We start from the raw sequence: 25,383 nt of genomic DNA on the forward strand, positions 1-25,383 counted from the left end.
AAAGGCCTGGATACTTTCCTAAATGTACATAATATAACTGGGTACTAACATTTATAGGTAAAGTTGATCCAGGGAAAATCAGATTGCCTCTTGGGGGTATGAGAGTATGCTCTGCTGGGGTTTTTTGCCTTCTTCTGGATCAGCTGTGGGTATATTGGATTGTACAATATTTTTTATTTTATTTATTTATTGTTTGTAAGGTTGAACTGGATGGACTTTTGTCTTTTTTCAACCTGACTAACTATGTAACTATGAAGCTAAAAAATAGAATCTAAAAAAGAATCTAAAATTAAAAAAAACATCAGGGGGCGTGGCCAAGATGGCGAGGTGAGCGGCGGCGTTTTTAGAGAGCTCCGCTTACCGGTTCACTAATCCGGATCCATCAGCCTCTAATCTTCCCCTGACACGTCCCAGCGGACTGTGGGGGACCCGTGGGTCTCCTGTGCACTGAGGGGAGAGGAGAGTTTGCCGTCCTCGGCGGAGATCGCGGCCCGCCGGACGTCCCCGGCCTGCCTCGCGGCACTAGGCCGCAGCCGCGGACTTTCCCAGCGGACCGCGCCGCGGCCTCGAGGACCCTTGGCGCGGTCGGCGCCTCCGGCATCCATCACAACCTGCTGCGGCTGCGGGTGGGATCTGAAGGCCGGGCTCGGGCCTGGTCACAGCTGCTGCACGGGGCTTGATCTCCCCATCACCCCCCACGAACAAATAGGCCGCAACCCCGGCCTTTCCTGAGGATCCAGGGCCGCCGGACTGCCTGGGAGAGTGACTGATCCTGAGTGCCTGGAGGAGGGGGCCCTGAAACGGCTGGAGGCCTCCACCTGGATAGCAGAGCAGGCCCTATACCGCGGAGCAGGCCCTATACCATCCCCATCCCTGACCTCCTTGGTGAGGCCCTCTGTGGACGAATTGCATGTTCCTGTGGAGGCTTGAAGAGGATCCCTCCAGTACTACATAACTTCCAGGGCAGAAAAATGCAGTTCTTGGCAAAATATTAACCAGTAGGGGCCTGGCTTAGCAATGGCCGAGTAGAGTAGAGTATTGCAGGGGCTCCCGGCCTCAGCCGATCCTTTTCGGCCAAACAGACGACCTGCTACGTTTATGGAGACGGAATGAACACCCCTAAAGGATACAGAACCAGAGCGATCACAAAAGAGACACGAACACCGACCACACAGCTCGGCATCCAGAGATACCTGACGGACAAAAGAGAGCTATCCCAGGGCGCCATTGCAGCCTCTCCACGTGACCTCCGCACTGTGAGTGACTTTAACAACACCGATATGTCACGGGCACCCTCCCCGACAATATCGACAGATCCAGGCCCACTCATGGGGACCCCCGCAGTGTTCAGATCGGCCACCGCTGATCCCACACCAGGCCAATCTCGCCTGGAAGACGATCTCCGCGCCATGCTACAGGCCCTACCCACGAGGGCAGACATTGAGACGCTAATCCAGCGAGTAGAGGAGGCCCATAAAAGAGACATACAAGAAATCAAAACGGACATCCAAACAATTGACCACAGGGTGACCACCGGAGAGAGCCTAACATCCGCCCTGGAATCTAGGATTCTATCTCTAGAACAAGCACAGGAGTCCCGGGACAGGGAACTCCAAGAGGTGCAGCTTCATTTAGAGGAAATGGAGGACCGCAGCCGCCGCAACAACCTGAGGCTGCGGGGGATCCCAGAGGCCACAGAATCTGAGGACTTGGCAGTAACGGTCACAGCCATATTCCATCGGCTGCTGGAAACCCCACCACCTACCTTAGAGATTGACAGGGTCCATCGTGCGCTGGGGCCGAAGTCCACGGATCCCGAGAGACCACGAGATGTCCTGTGCCGCCTGCATCGCTATGCTCAAAAAGAAGTTATCTTACGCGCGGCCTGGGAGAGTGGCGAAGTTGAATTTGATGGCGCCCGTGTCCAGATACTACCGGATATCTCCAGAGCCACATTACAGAGACGAGCTATGCTGCGACCGGCACTGGAGGCCGCCAGACAACAAGGCTGCACTTACAGATGGGGTTATCCCTTGGCAGTGATATTTCGCTCCAACCAAGCCGCCTTCACGTTGAGAACACCATCGGACCTCCCCGCCTTCTTCACCTTCCTGGGGACAGACCCGGTTCCAGTGCCGAATTGGCTAATGAAAATAACAAGGCCGGCGGGCCGATCAGGCCCAGTGGCAGCGGGCCCCGGCCGGAATACCCGCTCTCAGAGGCGCCGAGGAAGATCTCGATCCACCACAAATAACAGATCGCGTGAGTCATAAACAAACATCAACCCGTGACTCTTTAACAAGCAGGGATGTATAAGGCTTCATCCGTGAAGCAAGTTATGTGTTATCCTCCAGTGGGGTTACTGTTCCTCCTTTGGGTTTTTTCTTTCTTGTTCTTTTTTGTTCTTTGTTTCCAACTGGAGTTTTACCTGTTTTGATTAAAGGACCTGTCACCACGTCAAACCTAGTGCCAATATCCAACGAGCGGCGGTTACACCCCCGACTGGACCCAGGTGGACTGTATTGCTGCCGAGCTGAAACTGACCTGAACTCTCTATTGAACACATGGCTCCACTAGAGGAAACTTCTATACAATCCGGGGTACAGTTCTGCACCTTCGGTTACACCTAAATGAAACTCTGGAATATAAGTGGGACACTGTTACCGCTGCCTTTATACGAGCTAACGAGACTTATGCTACCCAGTGGTGTCCTGAGAAGAGATGAGCTGAGACTGGCAAGGTGCTGTTTGGCGCATCCCCACCCCCTCCCTCTAATGAGCAATACCTCCGGTGGCAACGGGTAATGGGCCCTCCATCCTATACACATGCGACACTCCAGCCACTCTAAGAGCTCCGTTGTAACCAAAAATAAGGACTGGGAACCGGAAAGACTACTCATAGCAAACCCAGACTTACAAGACCAGAACATTCAGACGAAGAAGTCCTGCCTACTAAGGCCATCGTGAACTTGCAGTGTCTGTAATTCAACTCATTACTCACCAACAAAATGGTCGTTTAAACACCTGCATGTTAGAGGGTAAGGACACTCTGCACCGGTTTCACTCTAAATGACTTTTAGCTATATAATTTCTACCAGATCTCCTACTCCAGCGTCCTTTATACAGAGACCATAGACTGAAGTATGCTGGAAGGGAGTGTACGTAAGGTATAAGAGCTAAAAGCTTCAGACTAACAATCCCTGCAGGGGAGGTCGGGCAAAACAATAAGCAGCAGAAGGGTGGAAGTCTATGAGGGGTGGGTAAAAACCGGCAGGGCCCAGATACACCAGGGAGGGGGGTGGGTGTGAGATGCCAGGGACACGATATAAGAGTACCCCACCCCTCCTGCTACCAACCTCTCTCTTGGAGGAAGGTCTACGAGGGCACACTGTGAAACCACGCAGCAGGCCTGGGGCCCTTTGTCTGAGAGACACGGGGCGGGAACTGTTGGATTTAGTGGAGATAACACGAATTGCAGACCCTCCCTGCAGAGTTAACATGTTTTAAAGATTACCGCAATAGAAACATTGTCGAAGAATATGGTTTCTGTTTTTTCCTTTTTATTTGAAGAATTTTATCAGTAACTTCTATAAACTCTCACCTGTAGAGCTTATTACGCTCAGAACGGGCTGAGAGGGATCTGGTTGACAACCGGGAGCCCCCCAAGGCCCTTGCTGATCAAACCCCCACCTAGGCCTGCGCTCATCACTCAGGTTTTTCCTGAAGAGCGTATAAGCAAAATTTTGCTATTACCTTAGATTTCACTTAGAGGGTCACACACCCTCCTATTTCATTTTTTCTTTCCTTTTGACTTTATATCTTTTTCCAACTACCCCCCTCCCCTCCCCATCCACCCCACTACATCACCCCCCCTCCCCCCACCACGCCCTCCGCAATCATGGACGAAATTACAATCGTCACCTTAAACGCAAAAGGCCTCAATGTCCCAGAAAAACGTAGAATGCTACAAAATGACATGAAGCGCATGAAGGCAGACATCATCCTGCTACAGGAGACACACTTTAGGGAAAATGCCTTTCCTATTTTGAAAAATAGGCACTATCCAACAGTTTACTACTCGACATACAAGGAGGCCAAATCTAGAGGGGTTTCTGTTCAGATTTCTGCCAGAATCCCATGGACCATGACTGACATAAAGACAGACCCGATGGGCAGATTTCTCTTCCTTAAGGGAAAGATAGGAGAGACTAAAGTGACTATCGCCAACCTGTACGCCCCAAACTGCCATCAAGAAGTCTTCATTAAAAAACATATGAAACTTCTCCAAACCTTCTCTGAAGGTCAACTTATAGTTGGTGGAGACCTCAATATCCCCCTTATTCCTATGGAAGATACCTCGACGGGAACGTCCTCCACATCTCGAGGTGCACACAAAATAATTCACTCCATACTGCATGACACACAACTGATAGATATATGGCGCCTTTTCCACCCTGGAGAACGAGATTACACGTTCTTCTCCCGCCCACATCACTCGTACTCGCGAATAGACTACCTCATGATACCCCATAGTCAATTACAGGCAATCAGAGATATTAACATAGGATCTATTACATGGTCCGACCATGCCCCGGTCACGATGCGATACGCTTTGACTGATTTTTACAGGGGACAAAGAAAACCTTGGAGACTGAATGAGAGTTTACTACAGGACCCGGAGATAGTAGCGGACGTGACGAAAGAAATTTCAAATTACTTTCAAGTAAACCGCACCCCAGACTGCGATGCGGGACTAGTATGGGAAGCGCACAAAGCTGTGATTCGGGGCATCCTGATAAAACATGGGGCTAGACTGAAAAAAATACGGACGGAACAAATGACCGCGATGATCAATAAACTACAGACATTAGAACAAGCACACAAACAGGACCCTTCTAGACAACTAGGCGCCCAGCTAGATATGACACGCACGCAAATTATGGAATTACTTCAATTTAAAGCTAAAGCAGCGATGCAAATCTCAAAGAAAAAAATATATGAATCTGGAAACAAATGTGGTAGACTGCTGGCACAATCCCTACAAACACAAAAGGCAGCATCCTATATACCACACGTAACCTCACAAGCGGGCCATAAAATATCCCTACCCCAACAAATCACAAACGAATTTAAATCGTATTACGAGAAACTCTATAATATATCAACTACACAGTCAACGACAGAACAGATGAGGGAATACCTGACTAACTCCCTTATGCCCACCCTGACGACTGATACAAGTGCATTATTAGAGGAACCTATCACATTGACAGAAATACAAGTAGCAATTAAAAACACTAAGCCAGGGAAAGCCCCAGGTCCTGACGGCCTTACGATACAATACTACAAGGCTCTTTTACTGCCTCTGGGAGATCATTTGACCGAACTATTCAACGATCTTACAGAGGGAGGTTTGTTCCATAGATCCACACTACAGGCCCAAATATCGGTCATTCCGAAAGAAGGGAAAGATCCGACCCAATGTGGGAGCTACCGCCCAATCTCCCTACTTAATACTGACCTCAAACTATTTACAAAAATAATAGCGACCAGACTACAACAACACCTTCCCCACTTAATACACCTAGATCAAGTGGGCTTCGTTCCGGGTAGAGAGGCGAGGGACAATACCATCAAGGTCTTAAACCTACTACACGCAGCTAACCTCACCAAAACACAGAGTATATTTATAAGCACCGATGCCGAAAAGGCGTTTGACCGTGTAAACTGGTCCTTCATGTTTGAAACACTCCGACACGCGGGAATAGGCGATAACATGATGCGCTGGATAAAAGCGATCTACACCACACCGACGGCCAGGGTCAGGGCGAATGGCGTGATCTCAGACCAGTTTCCAATCACCAACGGGACGAGGCAAGGGTGCCCTCTATCGCCCCTTCTTTTCGCACTCTCTCTCGAACCCTTTCTGTGCCACATAAGGCTAAACCCAAACATATCGGGAGTTACCATAAACCAGTCACAATATAAGGTGTCTGCGTATGCAGACGACCTTATGTTCTCAATCACGAAACCTACGATATCACTCCCAAACCTATTTAGGGAATTTGACTTATATGGGTCCCTCTCAAATCTGAAGATCAATTTCACCAAATCAGAGGCTATGGGGGTGGGAATTCCTAAACCACAACACTCATTTCTCCAATCTAGCTTCAATTTGAAATGGACTACGACCTCATTAAAATATCTAGGTACACACATACCACAAACCTTGCCCAAACTATACGAGTTAAATTTCCCACCACTTTTAAAAAAAGTCCAAGCTCTCTTAAACCAATGGGGCACAGGACTGCACTCATGGCTGGGACGCTGCAACATACTAAAGATGTCTATACTACCTAAATTCCTTTACCTTATGCAGGCACTACCCGTCGCGATACCCTCGGCTTATTTCAGGAAAGTACAATCGCTCTTTACGACATTTGTCTGGGCCAAACAGAGACCACGACTCTCTAACAAAATACTAATCCTCCCCAAACAACATGGCGGACTAGCACTCCCTGATGTGCGTACATACTACCGGGCAATACACCTAGGAAGATTGATAGATTGGTGCCGTCATACCGATACCAAACTTTGGACTCAGATAGAACAGAAACAAAGTATAGTTCCACTCCGGAGAGCCCCTTGGTGCTGCCCAGCAGTTCCGATTGAAATCAAGAAACACCCTCTAATAGGAAACACCATACAGGTCTGTGCTCGTCTTCTGCCCCGTGCATCCCTGTTCTCACCAAATTCTCCCTTATACCCAGTACTGGGAAACCCTTTGTTTGCGCCAGGCCTACAGGACGCAGTCTTTGAGAGACTAGCTGGAGAGGGTTTTTATCAAGCCTCCCACTTTAGCATTGGGGGGAGGTGGAGGACGAGCACAGAACTTGCTGCACCTACGGGCCTTTACCACCTAGATTTCCTGAGGGCCCTCCAACTGAGCCATTTCCTCAAATCCATTCAGCCCCCCTCGAATGCCCTACCACCTACCACATTTGAGGACCTGTGCTCGACGCCGGGGGTGTTACAGCATACACTCTCTCTGACATATACCTTACTGAACACTCCCACACCAGATTTCGTACCACCAGGCTTACTTAAATGGGAGAAGGCATTAAACTGTAATTTTAACAGTACCAAAAGACAGCAAATTATTAGATTCACACACAAATCCTCGATATGCGCCAAAACCCAAGAAACGAATTACAAAATTTTAACACATTGGTATAGAACCCCAACACTCTTACACAAATACTTCCCAATGACACCTGAACTCTGCTGGAGATGCCAAGCAGAAAAAGGGACATTATTACACATATTCTGGTCGTGCCCTAAACTGACGAACTTCTGGCATACAATACAGACAATTATACAGAAATTTACAGACTATAACATTACTAATGACCCGGCATTTTTTCTCTTACATGCATCCAATATACCTACCAAAATATATAAAAAGTCTGTGCTCCGCCACCTTCTGGACGCAGCTAAAGCCTGCATACCGCTCCACTGGAAATCCCAGACACCCCCAACTTTAGGCTTGTGGATCAAAAAAGTAGAAGAAATCAAAAGAATGGAAGACCTTATACACACAGCTCAAAACAGACAGGAAAAATTCTCCAAGACATGGCAGTTGTGGAATATGTTCATTTATTCCAGCGAGGGCCAAACCCTGCTAGAGACCTGAATAACCCTCCAATCAACCACATGGTAAATTAACAAACGAGACACACATCTGTGTCACAAGTACAGTCATGCCTCGGAGAGTTCTTTAAATACTCCGTGATTGCGAGACACGTGTCCACTCCCCCCCCACATCCTATCCCCACCTCTCTACTCCTACTCTCGCTCTTACTCTTTTTCTAATCTTAGGACTTTAAAGTAATAATGGTAGGAGGGGAGCCTGATGGACTGCACCACTTAATACAAGAATACTTAAAGAATACGTAGAATATTCCTCTTCTGGTTTATATTCATGTTTTTTCCTATATTCTAATTGTTACCAAAGTGTTGAGACGACAGATGTTAACAGAAAGAACTAACAGGCTTAACTGTATATTGGATTATATGATTGTGCTCAACGTTATGACTGTTAACGTGTTGATGTTTATTGTTTGTATGTCGGTCCATGCGGGCCCCCTTGCCTGATATAAATAAAAAATTAAAAAAAAAAAAAAAAACATACTTCTCTTTTAGTATTTGCATTTCCCCTTATGAACTCACAGAAGTAGAAAACGGGAAGAAAGGAAACCTTTTTTTCTTCCTTATACCTTTATCCAAGTCGTCCCCATTTTTCCTGTATACCATAAGGTAACTTTGAAACTTTTGGATTGACCCAACTGAGCTCTTGAAACTTTAGATTAACTCTGCTAGATATTTTTGTGAAGCTTTGCAACTTTTTAAATAAGGCATCAATACCCTTTAGGCTGCTGAAACTATGCTCAAGTCTGTCCTAAGCAGCATTTAAGACCTGCTGCAGGTTTGTCAATGTGGACAGCTTTGGGTCTTTTGATACCCTGTTTCCCCGAAAATAAGACCTAGCGTAATTGTCGGTGATGGCTGCAAAATAAGCCCTAACCCCCAAATAAGCCCTAGTTAAAGTCCTTGTAGGTCTTATTTTCAGGGTAGGGCTTATTTTCAGGGAAACAGGGCAGGGCTTATTTGGGGGGTAGGGCTTATATTGCAGCCATCACTGACAATCACGCTAGGTCTTATTTTCGGGGAAACAGGGTACATTCAGCAGATTGAGCAACTCGCCACCTGATAAGCAGATCTAGTTATTATGTAGTTGTGATCAGCTGACTAGTTGTCAGTTCACTGACTGTGGCTTTGAAGGTGAATTTCCAGCATTTCTGCAATTTTGCAGGTTTGTCCTCGAACTTAGTGAGACCTGTCTTGATGAGCTGTTTGTGAAGCATGTATTTAGTGAACTCTGTTTATCTCTGTTTTTGTACTTTGGATGCACAGCTGCATGTGGAATAAAACCAAGTAAGTTGGCTGGTGTGCTGAGATTGACCAATTTAGGGAGGAATGGTGGTGCAAAGGTGTTCATACGTGACACTGGCTCAGAGTTCATTGCTATGTTAGGTTTGCAGCTGTGGAACAGTATACTGGGAAGGAGGTAATGGTAATGTGTATTGTCTGTTATCTGCATACAAGTGTCCAGAGTTTCCTGAGGTGCGAAATCCCGGTGTACTGACCTTGGTTCAGGGATACAGCTGCTGTGTCTGAGAGCTGAAATCTCACATTGTTTCTCCAAAGCTTCCACCTCTGTTCTCTTGTGTTTCGGACATGCCTATGCTACTTGGAGGAGATGGCAAAATGTTTACCATCTTGCCATTATTCCCTGTTTGAGGTCATATTACCATGGAAACAGAGCCATGTAACCAACATGCTCACTCTAGTTTGCTGCTTGGATGTGTGCCTATGCAGTAAGCGTAGCCACATCTCCCAGGGGAGGAGGGACAGAGCGAGGGGGTAGATTGCTGAAGTTGTATCCACCCCCTTTGAACCTTCAAACATAAAAATGGACCTGCATGAAGATCAAGTGCACCTGCTGGGAAAAAAAAAAAAAAAAAATCAGGGAGGGAAGAAAGAACAGCTATTTTGTTATGGTGGTAAGATTTGCTAAATATTTAACCTATCCCATATTTCTTCAACCACTTGCGGACTGCCCACCTACAATGTACTGTGGACAGGTAACCCATGTAGGCAAAGCAACATACCCATAAGTTGCTGCCTGTTTGAGTTTATGGCATGAGCATGTGTGCCCTCGCACCAGCACCTGCTGAGTCTTTCAGCAATTCCTGGCCAAAGATTCGTGGCTGGGACCTGCTGCTTGGCTGTGTCCAATCACAGCCCAGACCACTTATCGACCAGCCACCATCGTTATACATCGGTACTTTGATGTGGAATACCGTTGTTATGGTAGCTGCCATAACTCCGGTATCCTATTAAACGACGGGCGGCTGGCTTTCAGATAAAAGTAGTCTCTGACTAATTCGCTGTGAGATCACTTTTATCGGTGGTGGGAGAGGTCCCTCCTGCCGCGCTATGGTCCTCTCTGCCGCTTACCGGAGCTGTCAGTAGCGACGGAGACAATTGGGTCCTCTCCCCTGTGAGACTGGATGCCAAGTGAGGGAAAGACGGCCCCCACTCAGCTCCATAAGATTGGATGACGGAAGCGACGTCAAACGTCACTTTCGCCCAGTGCTCTTAAAGGGGAAATTTTTTTTTTTTTTCTTTTTCAAAAGACATTTTTTGTTTTATTGCATTTAAGTCTAAATGTGGGATCTGAGGTCTTTTTGACCCCGATCTCATATTAAAGAGGTCCTGTCATTCTTTTTTTCTATTACAAGGAATGTTTACATTCCTTGTAATATGAATAAAAGTGACCTAAAAAACTTTTTTTAAAAGGACAGTGTAAAAATAAAAAATAAAAAGTAAAATAAATGAGAAAAAAGGAAAATTTAAAGAGCCCCGTCCCGCCGAGCTCGCGCGCAGAAGCGAACGCATACGCAAGTCTCACCCGCATATGAAAACGGTGTTCAAACAACACATGTGAGGTATCGCCACCATTGTTAGAGCGAGAGCAATAATTCTAGCACTAGACCTCCTCTGTAACTCAAAACTGGTAACCTGTAGAAATTTTTAAATGTTGCCAATGAAGATTTTTTAGTGCCAAAGTTTGTCACCATTCCACGAGCGGGCGCAATTTTGAAGCATGACATGTTGGGTATGAATTTACTCGGTGTAACATTATCTTTCACAATATAGAAAAAAATTGGGCTTTACTGTTGTCTCATTTTTTAATTCAAAAAAGTGTATTTTTTTCCCAAACAATTGCACTTATAAGACCGCTGCGCAAATACAGTGTGACATAAAGTATTGCAATGACCACCATTTTATTCTCTAGGGAATCTGAAAAAAATATATAAAGTTTGGGGGTTCTAAGTAATTTTCAAGCAAAAAAAAAAGCAAATCTCAAAAAGAGGCTCGGTCCAGAAGTGGTTAAATAAGTTGATAATTTTTTAATTTATTTGTAACTGAAATGGTTTGTAAACTAGTATTTAATTTTCTTTTAAATATCTTGTGGTGTATACAATATATAAAGGACTGTAGTCTGGACAGGGAGTGTTTTATATATAGCTATTATATTTATTTATTTATACATAATTTGTCATAATTTCTCACCATTCGTCCATCCAGGGTTAATGCTGCAGACTCCTGTTTAGTTCTACAAAAGCTTCTAAAATTGCCCAGAGCTGTTTTATATGATCTGCACTTTATAGCTTCAAATAATTTTTTTATGTTTTGTATTTTATTGTATTGTTCAGGTCTTGTTCATTTAATCAATCTTTATTCATTTTATAAAGATTTGCCCCTTCTAATAATCACTCCGCAGCCATTATCTAAGATTGTGCTGTCAGGTGTTTCTGATACACTGTGCAATTGCCAGCCTACAGTGGGGACGGAAGGTATTCAGACCCCCTTAAATTTTTCACTCTTTGTTATATTGCAGCCATTTGCTAAAATCATTTAAGTTCATTTTTTTTCCTCGTTAATGTACACACAGCACCCCATATTGACAGAAAAACACAGATCTGTTAACATTTTTGCAGATTTATTAAAAAAGAAAAACTGAAATATCACATGGTCCTAAGTATTCAGACCCTTTGCTCAGTATTTAGTAGAAGCACCATTTTGATCTAATACAGCCATGAGTCTTTTTGGGAAAGATGCAATAAGTTTTTCACACCTGGATTTGGGGATCCTCTGCCATTCCTCCTTGCAGAACCTCTCCAGTTCTGTCAGGTTGGATGGTAAACGTTGGTGGACAGCCATTTTTAGGTCTCTCCAGAGATGCTCAATTGCGTTTAAGTCAGGGCTCTGGCTGGGCCATTCAAGAACAGTCACGGAGTTGTTGTGAAGCCACTCCTTTGTTATTTTAGCTGTGTGCTTAGGGTCATTGTCTTGTTGGAAGGTAAACCTTCGACCCAGTCTGAGGTCCTGAGCACTCTGGAGAAGGTTTTCATCCAGGATATCCCTGCATTCATCTTTCCCTCGATTGCAACCAGTTGTCCTGTCCCTGCAGCTGAAAAACACCCCCACAGCATGATGCTGCCACCACCATGCTTCACTGTTGGGACTGTATTGGACAGGTGATGAGCAGTGCCTGGTTTTGTCCGCACATGCTGCTTAGAATTAAGGCCAAAATGGTTCTATCTTGGTCTCATCAGACCAAAGAATCTTATTTCTCACCATCTTGGAGTTCTTCAGGCGTTTTTTAGCAAACTCCATGCGGTTTTCATGTGTCTTGCACTGAGGAGAGGCTTCCGTCGGGCCACTCTGCCATAAAGCCCCGACTGGTAGAGGGCAGCAGTGATGGTTGACTTCTACAACTTTCTCCCATCTCCCGACTGCATCTCTGGAGCTCAGCCACAGTGATCTTTGGGTTCTTCTTTACCTCTCTTACCAAGACTCCCCGATAGCTCAGTTTGGCCGGATGGCCAGCTCTAGGAAGGGTTCTGGTCGTCCCAAATGTCTTCCATTTAAGGATTATGGATGCCACTGTGCTCTTAGGAACCTTAAGTGCAGCAGAAATTTTTTTGTAACCTTGGCCAGATCTGTGCCTTGCCACAATAATGTCTCTGATTTCTTCAGGTGGTTCCTTTGACCTCGTGATTCTCATTTGTTCTGACATGCACAGGTGTGTGACTTTCCTAATCAAGTCCAATCAGTATAATCAAACACAGCTGGACTCAAATGAAGGTGTAGAACCATCTCAAGGAGGATCAGAAGAAATGGACAGCACTTGAGTTAAATATATGAGTGTCACAGCAAAGGGTCTGAATACTTAGGACCATGTGATATTTCAGTTTTTCTTTTTTAATAAATCTCCAAAAATGTCAACAATTCTGTGTCTTTCTGTCAATATGGGGTGCTGTGTGTACCTCAATGAGGAAAAAAAATGAACTTAAATGATTTTAGCAAATGGCTGCAATATACCAAGAGTGAAAAATTTAAGGGGGTCTGAATACTTTCGTCCCCACTGTATAAATACAGACTAGGGATGCTGAATATAATTGTAGCATTGATGCATCATGATTCAGCTGTCCGCAATTCTGCATCGATGCTACAACCGGCTAAATTGATTGGCGGATGACGTCATCCAGCGTGCCGCTCCCTTCCTCTCCTCACAGCATGAGGAGTACTTTGAAAGAGGAGCCGTGGGCATTAACTGCGCCCTCTTTTCCCACCTCCTGCCTAGCCGCTAACGTCATCCCCAGCCTGGGAGACCCAAGCGAGCATCCCCGTACCCACAGAATACTGGATGGGCTTGTCCTCAGCCCTACTCACACTTTCACAGACTGTCATCGGGTACTTGATAGGAACTAAGTGCACTTTGAAGGACATTAACCTCCCATGGGTCTCTTTCTTTCTCTTTAATAATGGGTATATAATAACTGTAATTTACCCAAGGATATGGTATCAATGGCAAGTAGGTGCAGAACTGTCAGCTTTGTATTTCATCTAACATTGTGTTTCTCCATCAGCAACATATTTATCTCCAGCAGCAAATAATCCAATAGCATATCTACTGAATAGCAATCCATTTACCTTTAGCTATATGTAGTTTCCCCCCTGCAGTGTATATACTGTACTTCCAGGAGAATATGTACCTTTTTTTTTATAATTATAGTGTGATTTGTTAAAGTGACACTAAAGGGTATTATTTTTTACTTTAAAATAAAAAATATATTACACTTACCTGCTGACTGTCTCCTGTAGTATCTCTGCATTCTCTTACCCTCGCTTGTAGTAGGTCTGCAGTCTCTGACCCTCTCTTGTATCATGTCTGCAGTCTCTGACCCTCTCTTGTATCATGTCTGCAGTCTCTGACCATCTCCTGTAGTATGTCTGCATTCTTTGACCCTCTCTTGTAGTACAGCGGGGAAAAAAAGTATTTGATTGCCTGCTGAGTTTGTCCACTGACAAAGAAATGATCAGTCTATAATTTTAATGGTAAGTTTATTTTAACAGTGAGAGACAGAATATCAACAAAAATATCCAGAAAAAAACATTTTAAAAAGTTATACATTGATTTGCATTTTAATGAGTGACATAAGTATTTGATCTCCTATCAGTCAGCACGATTTCTGGCTCCTAGGTGTCTTTTATACAGGTAACAAGCTGAGATTAGGATAATTCTCTTAAAGGGAGTGCTCCCATCTCAGCTTGTTACCTGTATAAAAGACACCTGTCCACAGAAGCAATCAGTCAGATTCCAATCTCTTCAGCATGGCCAAGACCCAAAGAGCTGTCCAAGGATGTCAGGGACAAGATTGTAGACCTACACAAGGCTGGAATAGGCTACAAGACCATCTCCAAGCAGCTTGGTGAGAGGGTGACAACAGTTGGTGCGATTGTTAGAAAATGGAAGAAACACAAAATAACTCAATCTCCCTTGGTCTGGGACTCCATGCAAGATCTCACCTTGTGGAGTTTCAATGATAATGAGAACAGTGAGGAATCGCAGCTCAGAACTACATGGGAGAATCTTGTCAATGATCTCAGGGCAGCTGGGACAATAGTTACCAAGAAAACAATTGGTAACACACTACACCGTGAAGGACTGAAATCCTGCAGCGCCTGCAAGGTCCCTGTTCAATAAAGCACTTGTACAGGCCTGTATGAAGTTTGCTAATAAACATCTGAATGATTCAGATTAGAACTGGTTAGACATGTTGTGGTCAGATGAGACCAACATCAAGCTTTTTGGCATCAACTCAACTGTGTTTGAAGGAGGAGGAGGAATGCTGCTTATGACCCCAAGAACACCATCCCTACCATCAAACATGGAAGTGAAAACATTATGCTTTGAGGGTGTTTTTCTTCTAAGGGGACAGGACAACTTCACCACATTAAGGGGACAATTGCTGGGGCCATGTACTGTCAAATCGTGGGTGAAAACCTCCTTCCCTCAGCCAGGGCATTGAAATTGGGTCGTGGATGAGTATTCCAGCATGACAATGACCCAAAACACGCAGGCAAGGCAACAAAGGAGTGGCTCAAGAAGAAGCACATTAAGGTCCTGAAGTGGCATAGCCAGTCTCCAGACCTTAATCCCATAGAAAATATGTGGAAGGAACTGAGGGTTCGAGTTACTAAACATCAGCCTCGAAACCTTAATGACTTGGAGAGGCTCTGCAAAGAGGAGTGGGACAAAATCCTTCCTGAGATGTGTGCAAACCTGGTGGCCAGCTACAAGAAACATCTGACCTCTGCGATTACCAACAAGGGTTTTGCCACGGAGTACTAAGTCATGTTTTGCAAAGGGGTCAAATACTTATTTCACTCATTAGAATGCAAAACAATTTATAACTTTTTTGAAATGCATTTTTCTGGATTTTTTTGTTGTTGTTTTCACTGTTAAAATAAACCTACCATTAAAATTATAGACTGATCATTTCTTTGTCAGTAGGCAAACGTACAAAATCAGCAGGGGATCAAATACTTTTTTCCCTCTCTTTCAGTATGTCTGCATTCTCTGACCCTCTCTTGTAGTATGTCTGCATTCTCTGACCCTCTCTTGTAGTATGTCTGCATTCTCTGACCCTCATCTGTAGTATTTAGGTGGAGCCTGGAGCTCCCCTTTAAGTTGTTGTCTGCTGTGTTTAGACTTTGCTACATGCAGGGAGTGTTGTCTTTTTTTTTTAAATAACAGATAAAATAAATAAATGGGAGTATTTCTGACTGCTTACATTTTTTTGATGAAAACCAGGGGCAGTAATCATGATGCATCGTGGAATCGAATCAAATCGTTGACATGATAATCGTAATCGAATCATGAGACCAGTGAAGATTCACACCAATACAGACACAGGTAGCCCTTCCAAGGTAGGCTGATGAATGGAGGGTTTCCAGAAACGCATCCCTACATGGCATCTGGACTCATGGCTTTTTCTGACAGCAGTCGGCGTAGGTTCCTCACAAGGCTTCACAGTCTTTCTCTATTACAGAGGACTCCCCTGTTTTCCCTGGCCAGGGCTGCTTGGGACTCTGGCGACTTACTTTACAGCTTGATCCCGTTGCACTGTTCCAAACAATAGTAGAAGATCACATTTGTGGGTTCACTAGCTTTGAGTGTTTTTACTTAATAATTCCTACTGTTTTTACTACTACACTTACCCTGTTTTTTTGTTTTGTTTTTTATTGTTGTTGCTCTGCCCTCCATGCTACAAGGGACTACTTTTGAGTCATAGTAGCCATGTGTCTAGTGTCTGTTTGGGCTACCTGTGTCATTAATTTCCATTGATTTATTTTTGTAATTGCCAGGATCACTCTCTGTTCAATAGTTGATGTTTATTCACTGCTGAGTGGTCACTGACAGAGATCTATAGGTGGTATTTTATATCATTTTCATTTACTTTTGATCACTGTGTTTCTTACCGGTTTGGGGTGGAGCATGTGTGTTTTGGTGTATTTTTACTGTCGGGGATTAATACAGTGTCTTTTCCACAGAAGTTACTGAGCATGGATAACTACAGAAGAGCATCTTTCTGAATTCTGTAAATGAAGAAAAGGGGAAGAAAGACCAGCCTTTCTACAGAGGAGTCTATTAGACCATAATGAAACAGTGCTGCTCCCAGGTAATCCATCATCCCAACACAAAGCTGTCGGCTCCTGCCCACTGCAGAGGTTCACACTGTAAATGCAGATATACTGGCTTTTTCTTGCTACAGACTTCTCGTGGAGCATTGTTGTCTTTGTATTAGTGGCACAAAGCGAGTTGGACAGAAATGCTGCCTGTCATGCCAACAGACTGACAATTATTCTGATTACCTGCTTTCAAAATTTGCATTATAGGTCTGTATATTCATATTTAGCACTATATTATCTTTATCTGCCTATTTTTTTCCCTGTGTTTTAATGTACTTGTACGTATATAATGCAGTTTTAGTTGTATGTTTGGTTGTATAAAAGGGGTTTTAGAGTATGTACCATAAAAAAAAAATCCTGAATTTTTTCTAAAGAGTGCTATTTCTGTGGTGTGTTTTATTTTTTCCTGTGTGCTGACTGTTTATATGGAGCAAATAAATATAGGGATTTTGGAAATCTTACAAAAATATATGTAACTGCTATATGAAAGATAAATCCTACACATGAAACCTATGACACATATTGTGCTGTTTTGTAATACTTGATATATAATCAGAAAATTAAGGTCACTCACTGAAAAAGGATTTGTGGGAGGAACATGTAGGTTTAATTGTGTTTCTTGTACCCACATTTGTTTCATAAATTCTTATGCTTTTGAAAATTGGATTGGTGATTGTAATATTATGAATTTTGGGATCCTCAGATCATTTAGCATCTATCTATTATCTATATATCGTGAATAAATGAATGGGACTTTCAGAAATTGAGATCATACACTTCAGATCATAAAAACCATAAGTGTTTGACAGCATTATTTCTAAAATTACGCAGAGACCACCATCCACACTTGGAATAAAAATAGGTTTGTGTACAATAACATGCAATATACAATCACTGACCACATTAGTTAGCATTTTAAATTGTATTTAAATTAAACAATTCCAGGATTTGAGCAAGACAGCATCTGCGCAGGACCAAAGTAATCAGCAATTCTGATATAATTGTAGTCGGTTGTCTTTACACTACATACAGCATAAGAATAAACATTATGTCACAAGCAAAGCATACAGTAAGTATATACATATTAGCATATAAATAACAAATTTGATTAAAGTATCCTTAAACCAACATCATTAAAAACTATTAATAAATGCTGTATTGCATGCTATTCATACTCACTCAGTCACTATGGGATTCATTTTCTGTATTCTGCAAAAAAACTGGTTAATCCTGCTGTTCAGTCTCCCCCTTCTGTCCATGTCCCCACTGCAGTTGAGGATTTTGCAGAGCAGTGTTGGATGCTAGTGCACATGCTCAGTTTTCAGTGTATTCTACTCTTTAGCATTTTCTTTCTATCGCATCTGAGCAGCCCATGTGAAAAGAGTCACACATATAGTATACTGTACACAGTGGTAAATGACAGTCCACTCCCTTCCTCCTCCTGCATGCCCACTAACCAGCGAAACACAATGGGGGTGGGATATTACATTTTGATGGAGGCTTCACCGCCTTGTTATTCTAATGCCCTGTACACACGACCGGTTTTGCCATCGGAATAAACTCTAAAGGTTTTTCCGACAGAGTTCCGACAGAATTCCGCTCAAGCTGTCTTGCATACACGCGGACACACCAAATTCCAACCGCCCAGAACGCGGTGACGTACAACACGTACGATGGGACTAGAAAACAGAAGTTCAATAGCCTGTAGCCAATAGCTTCCGTCTCGTACTTGCTTCAGAGCATGCGTCGTTTTTGGTGCATCAGAACAGCATACAGACGAGCGTTTTTTCCGATAGTAATTTGTTTCATCGGAAAAATATAGAACATGTTCTCTATCTAAGTCCGTCTGAATTTTCTTCGGAAAAAGTCCGATGGGGCATACACACGGTTGGAATATACGTTGAGAAGCTCCCATCGGACTCTTTCTGTCGGAAATTCCGCTCGTGTGTGGCATAAGACATAGGCTCCAGGGGTGTGACACAGCCTGTTACTGGCAGAAATCTACCCACACCATGTTATTGCTAAAAAATAATAAAGATTTGATTTCAGATATATATTTGTGTGAAAATTTAAAACAGTTTATTGGTATTTATTTTTACTATGTATGTACTTTAATACAGGGCACTTTCACCCCCTACCTGCCCAGGGCAATTTTCAGCTTTCAGTGCTTTCGCACTTTGAAAGACAATTGCGAGGTCATGCAACACTATACCCATATGAAATGTTTATCATTTTTTCCACAAAAATAGAGCTTTCTTTTGGTGGTATTTACTGTATTTATTGGCGTATAACACTCACTTTTTCACCAAGAAAATCATGTGCAAATAGTGTGTGCGTGTTATACACCAATACTTCAATTTTAGCTGCCTCGGAGGGGACAGGGAGGGGGCAGGACGAGCACCGTCAGATTACATACAGTGAGAATCTCCTGTTTACTTGGAGTCCTCTGTAATAGTAAGTCCCATCTCCTGGGCCGCCATTGGACCACTGTTCTGTCTATCATAGGAGATTCTCACTGTATGTAATCTGTCGGTGCTCGTCCCACCCCCCTCCCTTTCCCCTCTAGGCTGTAGGTGGGCAGCGATCAGACAGCACTGATGGCAATGGTGAGGCTGCTGCATTGATGGCAATGGTGAGGTTACTGCATTGATGGTGAGGCTACTGCATTGAAGGCATTGGTGAGGCTACTGCATTGAAGGCATTGGTGAGGCTGCTGCATTGATGGCAATGGTGAGGCTGCTGCATTGAAGGCATTGGTGAAGCTAATGCATTGATGGCAATGGTGAGGCTGCTGCATTGATGGCAATGGTGAGGCTGCTGCATTGATGGCAATGGTGAGGCTGCAGATGGGCATTGATCAGGCTGCATTCATGGCAATGGTGAGGCTGCAGATGGGCATTGATCAGTCTGCATTGATGGCACTGGTGAGCCTGCAGATGGGCACTGACACTTATTTTGTTTCAAAGTTCCTTATTTAAAATGTAAGATTTTTTCCTGAAACTTCCCTCTTAAAATGAATGTGCGTGTTATACCCATGTGCTTGTTATACGCCGATAAATATGGTAATCACCACTAGGTTTTTTATTTTTTGCTCAATAAAGAAGTTTTTCTTCGTTTCTGTTATAACATTTTGTAAAAGAATAATCTTTCTTCATAAATTTAGGCCAAAATGTATTCTGCTACATTTCTTTGAAAATTTGAAAATAACCCAAATCAGTGTTTATTATTTAGTCTGTAGGAAAATTTTATAGAGTTAGCAAACTACAGGCGATCCCCTACTTACAAACATCCGCCTTACAAACGACTCCTACTTACAAACGGAGGGAGACAACAGGAAGTAAGAGGAAATCTACCCCTAGGAAGGGAAATTCTCTCCTGTTAGAGTTAATATGGGAAAAAGGTGTCTCCATTGATGCTTTATCACCAATCCTTGTTTCCCTAATAACCCAAAATTTTCAAAATCCAATTGTCATTGGGACAGAAATTGAGGTGTAAATCTTCTGAACAGGGGCACAGACAGCAGAACAAATGTTACAGGGGTGATATCCCTTCCCTATGCTATCCAAAAAGCTTAAAAATAGACTTTTTGGCTGGAGCTACACTTAAAAAATGTACCTGTTCCAACTTACAAACAGATTCAACTTAAGAACAAGCTTACAGTCCCTATCTTGTTTGTAACCCGGGGACCAACTGTATACTATACTATACTGTATATCAGAAAATTGATCAATCCTGATGTACTGACGCTTCTCATTTCTTAGGGCCTGAAAACGCCAGGACAGTACAAACATCCCCCAAATGACCGCTTTTTGGAAAGTAGACAGTTAAAGGTATTTAGTAAGTGGCATGGCGGCTTTTTTTGAAGTTGTAATTTTTTTTTCATATTTGTTTTTACATACTGTCACCGATGCAGTACAGCATTATCATGTAATGGGTGTGGGCAGTGATCAAGGACACTGACTGTTGACAGTATGTAAAAAGTAAAAAAATATATATATATAAAAATATATATATATATATATATATATATATATATATATATATATATATATATATATTTTTTTTTTTCCCCTTCTTTATTGCATTTTTTTTAAGATTTTTTTTTTAACCCACTGTGACCAGAGCAATGCAGTGTTACCATAGTACTGGGGAAGTGAACAGGATTTGTTTTTTTACGCATTATGAGTGCTTATTCCAGTAAATTTAATTGGTATAAGCAACCATTTTTACTGAATGAAACTGATTTATTCAGTGTGTTTTGTTGTGATTAGCTGTGATTAGCCGCAGCTAATCACATGGTACAGGTGGGCTGTGATGTACCATTTGATCACTGTAACCAATCACAGCTAGTAACACAATTGTACACAATGGATGGCATGAAAGGAAGTCATCCATTGTTTACAATTGTCATGTGACCCACTGTGAGTGGTCACAGCGATTACATGGTACCGGCAGCCGGTGGCAGATCATGCCGCAGCACGACCCCTTTCTGGATGGACGTCATATGACTAAAGCCAAATGATGGTCGGGTGGGTCATTCTGGGTATGTCCAAAGGCTGATTATAGTGACATCATTCACACACAGAAAGAGCAGTGATAATGTAAATATGTAAATAGTTTGTATTTAGTATCACTTTAACTACTTCCCTACCGGGCTAATTCTGACATTTCTCTACAACATGTAAAAATCATAATTTTTTTGCTAGAAAATTTCTCAGAACCCCCAAACATTATATATATTTTTAGGCCCTAGAGAATAAAATAGTGGGTGTTGCAATTTTTTATGTCACACGGTATTTGCGCAGTGATTTTTTTTATTCACAATTTTTTGGGGAAAAAATACACTTTAATGAATTTTAATGCAAAAAAAAAATATATGACCCAAAATCTCCATAGGCTATGCTTTAAATTTTTTTTGAAAGTTACCATGGTAGGAGTTACAGAGGAGGTCTGGTGCTAGAATTTTTGCTCTCGCTATAACTTTAGCAGCGATACCTCACATGTGTGGTGTGAACACAGTTTACATATGCAGGGATGACCTACACATACATTTGCTTCTGCTCATGAGCACGAGGGGACGGGTGTTTAAAAAAAAAAAAAAAAAATTTTTATATATATATATATATATATATATATATATATATATATATATATACTATATATATATATAATTTTTTTTTTTTTTTTACACTGTTCCTTTAATTAACCACTTGCCAACCGCTGCACGCCGATATACGTCAGCACAATGGCAGAGGTGGGCAAATGGGTGTACCTGTATGTCCCCTTTAAGAGGTGGGGATACAGCGTACAGCGTGACCGGTCTCCCGGCGATTGTGTCACTGAGCCGCAGAACGGGGAAGTGCCTATGTAAACAAGGCATTTCCCTGTTCTGTCTTGTGTCATGACAGAGATCACTGCTCCCTGTCATCGGGAGCAGTGATTGCTGTCATGTCAGTTGAAGCCCATCCCCCCCACAGTGGGAATCACTCCCTAGAACACACTTAACTCCTTCATCGCCCCCTAGTGGTTAACCCCTTCAGTACCAGTGTAATTTACACAGTAATCAGTGCATTTTTATAGCACTGATCGTTGTGTAAATGACAATGGTCCCAAAATAGTGTCAAAAGTGTCCGATGTGTCCGCCATAATGCCGCTGTCCCGATAAAAATCGCAGATCACCGCCACTACTTATTACATATAAAAATGCCATAAAACTACCCCCTATTTTGTAGACGCTATAACTTTTGCGCAAACCAATCAATATTCGCTTATTGCGATATTGCAAAAATATGTAGAAGAATACATATCAGCCTAAACTGAGGAAAAAAATACTTTTTTTATATAATTTTGGGGGATATTTATTATAGAAAAAAGTAAAAAAATAATGCTTTTTTCCAAAATTGTCGCTCTTATTTTTGTTTATAGCGCAAAAAATAAAAACTGCAGAGAAGATCAAATACCACCAAAAGAAAGCTCTATTTGTGGGAAAAAAAGGACGTTAATTTTGTTTGGGTGCAACATCGCATGACCACGCAACTGTCAGTTAAAGCGACGCAGTGCCGAATCGCAAAAAGTGCTCTGGTCAGCAAGGGGGTAAAATCTTCTGGGCTGAAGCAGTTAATTGATTATTAATTTTTTTAATCACTTTTATTCCTATCACAAGAAATAGTGATAGAAAAGAGGCATGACAGGTCCTCTTAATGGGAAAATCTGGGGTCTATAAGACCCCAAATCTCTTCTCTACCCTGGAAAGCATGAGATAAAAAACAAAACAAAAAAACATCGATCTCTGCTTTCAACAGAAAACAAATGGCAATGTTTACACCTGCCAAAATCGGAAGTAGTGTCAGACCTCCATCTGGTCCTCTGTGGTAACGCGGCGGAAGCGCTGGATCAGATCCCGGGCTCTCCAATCACATGGGAGAGCACGGAGAGGTGCCAGTCGGGCTTGTCCCCTCCTACTGCCTGCAAAAGCAATCCAGCGGCTAATCATCCACTAGGGTAGTTTTACAAAAAAGGGATTCGCTGGCTGAAAAAAAGATACTACGGTCAGGAAGTGGTTAATGTGTCCTTTATACTTACAAGATGTGCTACATTAGTAAAGGTATTCTCTGTCTCCAAGGATAGAAAAATCACCTTCCCTATAGCTTTGGCAGATCCCTGAATCCAAAGATTTGACTGCAGACACATTGAAAAAGAAAAATCCCCCAAAATAGGAATGCTAGCCCAGAGAACAGATCAACAGAACCCCACCCCCCCCACCCCCCCTAAAAGTACTGTTAAATTCGTTATAAAGTATTCCTTGAATTAAGGTAAAAAATGTTTAGGCATCATTATCCCCCCTGTCTCCGGCTGCTGTCAGTCAAAGCCAGTGACGAGGGAGTGGGGGGCAGGGCCGAGTCCCGCTGTCTGTGTCTATAGACTCAGGCAGCGAAGCTCGGACGCAAACCCACATGTGTGCCCCCATAGAAAGCAACTTTCTATGGGGGCACTCACTGGAGAAGATGAGCCAGGAGCACCGGGGGGGGGGCCCATGAAGAGGAGGTTCGGGGACCCTTGAAGAGGAGGTTCGGGGCAGCCCCATTGCACAGAGCAGATAACCCTGCTTGTTGTTAGAAAAAAAATAATAATTTTCAGTTAAATTCATGCCTCATTAGCCACAAATCATATGATTCTACTTTGTACACAGTAATGCCAATGCAAACGTCATTAAAATTGTGATTACCTCATCAGTGGACTACACATTGCCTGTGCAGAGAACAGGACTTTGGCTACGCCTTCCCTGGCTCTTCAGGGCCAGTGCATCAGAGTGTAGGGATGCAAGGCCAAGTTTGCACCTATAAATAAACCACACCTCTAATCTCAGGGAGCTAAAGAGAACTGCAGGGAGGCATTGAGGTGACTGGGCAGGCGGGGTCAATTGGTTTCCTTTACATGACACTTGATCTCTGTATGAGTCCTAAGATTGCATTGCCACAAAAAATTGAGGATTTGGAGGCAAGCAGCTAAAAAAACTTATATGTAGCTGGAGTTTAGCTTTAATAGTTGGTTACAGCATTTGCACCAATGCAGTGTGTCCAAATTCTGGTCACCAGGAATATGTTTAGCCTTAAACCACACAAAAGCATGGGTACCCGGGTCTTGGGCCAGTGTCCCTACATTTTCATTGGTAGTAGAGTGTTTGATTACTGCCATGCTCTACAATTGTATAACATAAAAATTACTCATAAAACTATCCTTCACAACCTGCTTTTCAGAGGGGTGACTGGTGTATATTGCTGATAATCAGGAGCCAGGATCGCCTCCTCTCTATATTATGTGATACAGTGTTGACCATAAGTCACCAAACACAAAGTTAAAGTTGGGACCTGCTTTTTGCAAGAGCACACCAACCATTGTACTACCAAACATGTGCTTAACCGCTTAAGGACCAGAAGGATTTGCCCCCTTAATGACCAGGCCATTTTTTGTGATACAGCACTGCGCCACTTTAACTGACAATTGCGCGGACGTGCGACGCTGTACCCAAACAAAATTTATGTCCTTTTTTTCCCACAAATAGAACCTTTCTTTTGGTGGTATTTGATCACCTCTGCAGTTTTAATTTTTTGCGATACAAACAAAAAAGAGGGACAATTTTGAAAAAAAACAATATTTTATACTTTTTGCTATAATTAATATAAAAAAAATATTTAAAAAAATGTCTTTCTCAGTTTAGGCCAATGTGTATTCTGCTACATATTTTTGGTAAAAAAAATCGCAATAAGCATATATTGATTGGTTTGCGCAAAAGTTATAGCGTCTACAAAACAGGGTATAGATTTATGGCATTTTTTATTTATTTATTTTTTTTTTTACTAGTAATGGCGGTGATCTGCAATTTTTAGCTGGACTGCTTTCGACACTTTTTTGGGACAATTGACATCTATACAGCGATCAGAGCAAAAAATAGCCACTGATTAGTGTATAAATGTCACTGGCAGGGAAAGGGTTAACACTATGGGTGATCAAGGGGTTAGGTGTGTTCCCTGGGAGGTGTTTCTAATTGTATGGGGGCTGGGCTGACTGGAGGAGAGAGATCGCTGTTTCTAATCACTAGGAACAGACAATCTCTCTCTCCTCCCCTGACAGAACGGGGATCTGTTTGTTTAATATTACATGTATTGCGGCGCTAAATTCAATAACTAAAAAAACAGTCCAGAAAGGTCTGAAGAAT

The 25,383-nt window shown here is 42.9% G+C and overlaps 1 long non-coding RNA gene across 6 annotated transcripts in view; it reads left to right on the plus strand.

The window, feature by feature from the left end:
- Positions 1-25,383, plus strand: part of LOC141117248 (uncharacterized) — a 429,977-nt gene that overhangs the window by 293,755 nt on the left and 110,839 nt on the right. For 5 of the 6 annotated variants that reach the window (XR_012237130.1, XR_012237125.1, XR_012237126.1 and 2 more), the window contains one exon: positions 16,530-16,874. This is a non-coding gene — a long non-coding RNA (uncharacterized lncRNA). The remainder of the gene's footprint in view (positions 1-16,529; positions 16,875-25,383) is intronic. The other variant, XR_012237129.1, reaches the window with a different exon arrangement.

The sequence above is a fragment of the Aquarana catesbeiana genome, linkage group LG13 (genome assembly GCF_042186555.1).
Source record: "Aquarana catesbeiana isolate 2022-GZ linkage group LG13, ASM4218655v1, whole genome shotgun sequence".
Lineage (NCBI taxonomy): Eukaryota > Metazoa > Chordata > Amphibia > Anura > Ranidae > Aquarana > Aquarana catesbeiana.